We start from the raw sequence: 7649 nt of genomic DNA, 5'->3' as shown, positions 1-7649 counted from the left end.
GTGTTTGTGTGTGTGTGTGTGTATTGCACTTGGAAGTGAAGTCGCTGTAGATCTGATGGGGACATGCAAGGAAAATAAAAAGCAGCCTTTTTTGCTTGTATGTGAGTGGATGTCAAAATCAGCAGAGCTTCCTCTCATTTCAGATCTGCCCCTCAGATCTACAGCGACTGCACTTCCAAGTGCACTTGCTGTGCACTTTTAGTGCAAAGTGGATTTGCCTTTAGTAAATCAACCCCAGTGACTATTCAGAGGCAAACACACACACATCACACATACAGACACATGTACACACACACACATATAGATATGTAAGATTGTCCCTGAATATTCACTGTTTCAATACACACATACAGACACATGTATACACACACACACACACACACACATATATTATGATAATTAAGATTGTCCCTGAATATTCACTGTTTCAATACACAAACACACACACACACATATATATATATATATACACACACACACACACACACACACACACACACACAAGTAGTGTATTGTACAGTATAGTACAAAATACTATAAAAGAAAACAAGCAAAAAAAATTAATATATAGGATATATATATATATATATATATATATATATATATATATATATACATATATATAATTCAGAGACAAAGTAACACACACACACTATACACACAAAACAAAAAAATACACACACCGATCTATCTAGCTATCTAATATATATATATATATATATATATATATAAATATATATATATATATATATATATATATATGTATATATATTGTGTGTGTGTATTGTGGAAAACACACGCACACAAACACACTTTGTGTGTGTATTTATGTACACATATATGATCTTTAACCACATATTGTAACCATGTTATCTAAGTTACAACATTTCTTATTAAAGATCTGAATGTAAAACATTTCGATCTTACAGTGCTCATCTAATTAGATAATACAGAGTTCACAAGAGGACCATGTCTAAATCTCTGTACATTACTGTCCCTCTTGTTTTTGTATTAGTTTGAATGGCACAGAGACATTCCCATTGCCAGCTGAAGCACTGAGGATTGCCCCTTAGGTGCTCTAAGCCCCAGTTGATACCTTTGTGTTGTCACCTCGTTCTCCCCCTCTCCCTCACTCAAAACCCAAAAAGAATCGAATGTTAATATAGTCTGAGATGTAACTGGTGGAGCAACCATCAAGATAGCAATGCCCTGCAGCTGAAATAATATTAAAAATAGAAGGGATTTGACATTTGAGAAGTCAGTGGCTTGAAATACCCAGTTGTACTTAGCTAATTCAGTCCTTAACCTCTGGTTTCAAATAAATCAATTACAGTCGATTCCACTTCAGTTCAGAAGTGCAGGAGATTTTTTAGTTAATTGAATACAATTTATTCGTTTGGTATAAATATTCATATTTTAAACTCCACTCTCCCCCCCAACATTTAAACTAGCCTGAAAGAACCTAGCCTAAAAGAGTGGATTTACTAATGGTGGAGAACTTTCACTTTTCACAGCTGAAATGTTTTTTTTTAGCTTAGTGAAAAGTAAAACTGTGTTTAGTACATCATGTAGAAGCAATCATTACGTTTCTTTTGTAATTTCTGTTGCAGGTGATTTAGGAGTCACCCTATTTACTATTTTCTACTCCTTTAGTAAATCTTCCCCATATTATAATCCCAAATAATATAATATATCATACTGTGACAATTGAATGTTTTTCACTACAATTAATTTCCAGCAAAATTTGCCCATTGCTCTCTGCTTCTCGAATAGCAGGTTACATAAAGTTGCATTGCTGTCAGTGTACTCCTTGCTGTTTGCTCTGTCAAGTGCCCTGTTTGCTGTGGGTGAGCGTTTGGAGAGGAAAAGGGTTAATTAGCGTCATTATCAATCACTAATGCTTTCCTAACGTGTCCAAAGAATAATCGAGCTTCAGAGGTCTGCATGAAGCCAACATCTGCTTTACCCGGTTAGAGCTCTCATCCTAGGCTTCCCAGCAATTGGCAGTTCACTCACGTCTTGTGCTGAATTGTGTGTGTATTATTGGCATATAAAACATGCTCCAATCGTTATAGATCCTGGCTACATATAAATAACAAATGCAGATTTTTTTTTTTCTATAGGAATTGCAGGTGCAAGACAAAGATGATAAAACCACAGGTCATTTTTCATTGCTCCCATTGTTTCCTGGGTTCCGCTGTTCCCATGATTTTGTCTAACTTAATTAAAAACAGCAAATAAAATAATTTAATGTATTCAATACCAGCACCTTATCCCTCTTCTAGTAATAGATCTTAAAAGGGCCAGTCAAAATGAAGTACACCTTGCTATATAAAATGTTCTATAACACAAATATGTAATAGTTTCAGGGTATACCAGAGTTGCAGATAAGTATAGTAGACAATCAAATTCAAATAAACTTGTTCTATAAAGTTGGAGATGCTTCACAGCTCATCTAATCTTAATCTCAGGTCAAATAAGTATTAGACTTGAGGAATTAGGGGCACCAAGTTATGGTTATAAATGCTGGGGTATGTTTATGTCAACTGAGAAAGCTACTTGGATGAATACCAATACCTCCTACTTATTATAGAATAAGTCCAGCTGATTGTAAATAAATAGTTGAGGACTTTTGGTTTCTCATCCAGGCTTCTTCAGGTGAAATGAATATGAAGAATTAAGGTCATTGAGTAGTCTGTGTGGCTATAAATACTGAGACATGTTCCTAACACTAAGAACCAAGCAAGTACCAAAAAGACTTCAAATTATAGAATAGGTCCAGTAGAATGTGAATAAACAGTTGCAGACCTTTGGCTTCTTATCTAAGATTCCTTGGGTCAAGTGAATATGAGGAATTAAGGTCACTGAGTTACCTGTGTTGTTATAAATGCTTGGATATGTTCCCAACTTTAAGAACTGAGGTTGATGAGTATTGAAGCATCTTGGACATTATGAATAAAAGTCTAGCTGAATGTAAATAAACAGTTGAAGATATTTAGCTGCTCATCTCAGATTCCTCAGGACAAATGAATATGAGGAATATAGGCTCCATGCACACTTTTTTTTTAAAGTCTGTTCTCTTTGGAGTAAAATATATTTGTACAAAGTTTAGACGAGTTTAGAAGAGTTTTTTCTGCCTCAAGGCTACAATCGGAAACTTGAACCAGAGGGTTTCTTTTCTGCCTCAGATCTCAAAATATGCCTCTTAAAGTGGAAGTAAACCCTTCTTTTTTTTTTTCCCAAAGGTTTTTATTGAATAAAGAAGGGGGTACATTAACAGTAAGTATACATGAAGATACATGGGAAAAAATACAATGAACACATATTGGTATGGCCCATATAGAACAGAGATAATACGAGGCATACTACAACGTAAAATAAAGTCTAGTATTGCATTAATAACAGCACATATTCAGGAAATAACAAACATACTCGTAAAATGGGGTCTTGTTGGCACAAATCGTGCGGACCAGAAAGGCCAACTGATCAAGGTTCTCATCAGATAGTCTTCCGGGAGCGGGGCCAAACTAGTGGTAGGGAGGGGGGTGTATCAGCTATATACTATGTATGGAGCATAAAATCGTACCCGTAACGGGAATGGGGATAGGATGGGTGGGAAGGGGAAAGACAGAGGGGTAGTAAGGGTGGGGAAGGAGGGGGATCAAGGGTCCGTTCACCGATGTTCTCCGAGGTAAAGATGGGGCATATAGAAACGTACAATATCATGCTTTAGGACAGGACTTTCGTGGCATGAGTCTGGTCAAAGTTGGCGACATATAAAAAATGGAAAGAAATAAGAAAAGGTCCATCATGGTATGGGTAACCGGATAGATTAGATGTGTAAGGGTTTTATTGATATTGCCTGAGTGAGCAGCAGAGGGCAAATCAAGGTTCGGTAAATCAAACTAAGTGACTTTGTATGCGGATATATTCGGGTGTAGTTTTAAAGTGTTTCCAACACGCCCATTTTGTGTTATATTTAACAGGGGTATCTCTTGCTATGTGGATTAATTCCTCCATTTCTGAAATTTTGTGTATTCTATGGAGCCAATCTTTAATAGAAGGGACGGTCTGAGACTTCCAGTGGGTTGGGTAAACCCTTCTATAGTTTTCAGTCAAGGAAGCTGCCATCTTGGCCTCTAATGATTCTTCAACTGCCATAATGCTGCACATGTGATCAGTTATGAAACCTGACATTGGATGGTTTGAAAGTTTGTTTGAGAGCACAACCAGTGTGAAAGTTAGCATTTCCGGCATCCTGGGAATGTAAGTGTTTTTTGAAACTGGGTTTACTCCCGCTTTAACAACCTAATGTGCATGCATGGTCACATAGGATAACATGGAGCTGCTTCTACAGGCAGAACACAAAACTCCTGTAGAAGCAACGTTTTTAAGCCAATGTGCATGGACTGAGTTACCTGTGTAGTTATAAATGCTGGGGTATGTTCCCAAAATAAGGAAACTACTTGGATGAGTACCAAAATGCCTTCAACATTATATAATAAGTCTAGCTGAATGTTAATAAATAGTTTAAGACATTTAGATGCACATTTAAGCTTCCTCAGGTCAAGTGAGTATGATGAGTTAGGATCATTAAGCTCTTGTGTGGTTCTAAAAGCTGGATCATGTTGCCCATACTAATGAAGAAGCTACTTGAATGAGTACTAAAATGCCTTCAACATTATATAAAAGGTCTAGCTGAATGTAAATAAATATTTGAAGACATTTAGCTGCTCATCTAAGCTTCCCTGGGTCAAATGAAAATGAGGAATTAGGGTCATTAAGTTACCTGTGTGGTTATAAATGCTGGGGTATGTTCCCGACACTAACAAATGAGGAAACTACTTGGATGAGTGTCAAAACGCCAACAACATTATAGAATAAGTCTGGCTGAATGTAAATAAATCACTTAAGATGTTTAGCTGCTCATCTAAGCTTCCTCAGGTCAAATGAGTATGAAGAGTTAGTGTCATTGAGTTACCTGTGTGGTCCTAAAAGCTGGGGTATGTTATCCTGACACTAATGAGGAAGCTACTCGGATGAGTACCAAAATGCCTTCAACATTATAGAAATCATCTAGCTCAGGGATCTCCAAACTTTCTAAACAAAGGGCCAGTTTACTGTCCTTCAGACTTTAGGGGGAGGCGGACTAGAGCCAGTGGAAGTAAAACATTTTCTGGTGTCTAGTGGGAGTAAACAATGCTACATCTTTGGTGTCAGTGGGAGGATTAGTGCCTCCTCGGTGGTGAGGAATAGTGCCCCATTGTGGGTGTCACTTGGTGGAATAGTGCCCCATCGTTTGCATCCAAAGAAAGAATTCTACCCCATTGTTGGTGTCAATGGAAGGAATTGTGCCCAATCCTTGGTGTCAGTTGGAGGAATTGTGCCCCATCATTGGTGTCAGTGGGCAGAATTGTGCATTTTTTGTTAATGTCAGTGGGAGGAATAGTGCCCCATTGTTGGTGACAGTGACAAGCATTATGCTTCATTGTTGGTTCCAGTGTATGAAATGGTGCCCCAAGGGCCAGATAAAGGCAAGCAAAGGGCCACATCTGGCTACAGGGCCACACTTTGGAGACCACTGGTCTAGCTGAATGTAAACAATTAGATGAAGACATTTAGCTGCTCATCTAAGCTTCCTCAGGTTGATTGAGGAATTAGGCTACTTTCACACTGAAAGTGCTGGCCGTTAGCGGTAAAGCGCTGCTCATTTAGCAGCATTTTACAGCTGTTTAAGAGGTGCTTTTGTGCCGCATTTCAGCAGCTAACAGGGGGCTTTTAACCCTAAAAAGGGGTTAAAAACTCCCATGTTGCATCACTTCTGAAGCCCTTGTTTGTTAATTGCAATGGGCAGGGGCGTTTTGGGAGCACTGTATACAGCACTCCCAAAGCGCCCCAAAGATGCTGCTTGCAGGAATTTTTCTAAAGTTCCACAAGCGCATCGCCCAGGTGTGAAAGCACCCATTGCAATGAATGGGAGGCAGTTTTCAGGCACTATTTCTAGCTATAAAATGCCTGAAAACTGCCTCAGTGTGAAAGGGGTCTTAGCCCTTGTACACACGGTCAGACATTCCGGCAACCAAATCCGTCGGATTTTGTCAGACGGATTTTGTCCGACGGATTTTGTCCAACGGATTTTGTCCGAAACTGTTGCATACAGACAGTCGGCAAAAGTTGTCAGAAAATCCGATTGTACTTAATGTGATGACGTTATTTCGTTAGGACGGGACTACGTTCAGGCTAGTAGCCAATAGCTTTGGTCTAGGAATTTGATCTGAGCATGCGTGACACTTTATCCAATCGGAATTCTCTACACATGATCGGACAAAGTCCGATCGGATCATATTGTCAGAAAATTTTATAGCCCAGCTGGAAAACTTGGTCTGCCGGATACTCTGACAGAAACAGTCCAATGGAGCCCACACACTGTCGGATTATTCGACAACACGGTCCTATCGGACATTGTCCATCAGCATGTCCGACCGTGTGTACAAGGGCTAAGGGTCACCAAGTTACCTGTGTGATTATAAATTCTTGGATTTGTTCCCAAAACTAACCACTTGCCGCCCGCCCTATAGGCAATTGACGGCGGCAAAGTGGTTGCATAATCCTGACCAGACGTCATATGACGTGATCAGGATTATGAGCCGCTGCGCGCCCCCGGGGGCGCGCATCACGGCGATCGTTGTTGCGGGGTGTCAGTCTGACACCCGACAACTACGATCTCAGTAAAGAGTCTCCGACGGAGACTCTTTACCACGTGATCAGCCGTGTCCAATCACGGCTGATCACAGTGTATATGGGAAGAGCCGGTGATCGGCTTTCCCTCACTCGCGTCTGTCAGACGTGAGTAGAGGAGAGCCGATCAGCTGCTCCTCTGACAGGGGGGGTCTGTGCTGATCGATTATCAGCACAGCCCCCCCGAGGATGCCCACACTGGACCACCAGGGACGCCACCAGACCACCAGGGAAAAGGTAATTCTCCCTAGACCACCAGGGATGCCAGTCAGCACAATGAGTGCCAATCAGTGCCCATAATGGATGCCAATCAGTGCCCACAATGGGCATCACTGATTGGCATGCATTATTGTTTGGCACTGATTGGCATCCATTACTATAGTATAACACCAATGCCGCCTATCAGTGCCCACCTGTGCCGCCTATCAGTGCCCATCCATGCCCATCTGTGCCGCCTATCCATGCCCATCTGTGCCGCCTATCCATGCCCATCTGTGCCGCCCATCCGTGCCGCCCATCCATGCCGCCCATCCGTGCCAGCTATCAGTGCCAATTTGTGCCACCTATCAGTGTCCGTCCGTGTCGCCCATCCGTGTCGCCCATCAGTGCCGCCTATCAGTGCCGCCTATCAGTGCCACTTCATTGGTGCCCATCAGTGCCGCCTTATCAGTGCCCATCAGTGTAGCCCCATCAGTGCCCATCAGTGAAGAGAAAACGTACTTATTTACAACGTTTTGAAACTGAAACAAAAAAAAACATTTTGTTTTTTCAAAATTTTCGGTATTTTTTTATTTGTAGCGCAAAAAATAAAAACCGTAGAGGTGATCAAATACCACCAAAAGAAAGCTCTATTTGTGGGAAAAAAATTATAAAAATTTCATTTGGGTACAGTGTAGCATGACCGCGCAATT

Source organism: Lithobates pipiens, unplaced genomic scaffold (genome assembly GCF_037356315.1).
Source record: "Lithobates pipiens isolate NorthernLeopardFrog02 unplaced genomic scaffold, aLitPip1_a1.2 Scaffold_19, whole genome shotgun sequence".
Classification (NCBI taxonomy): domain Eukaryota; kingdom Metazoa; phylum Chordata; class Amphibia; order Anura; family Ranidae; genus Lithobates; species Lithobates pipiens.
Note: the sequence above shows the minus strand (reverse complement) of the source record.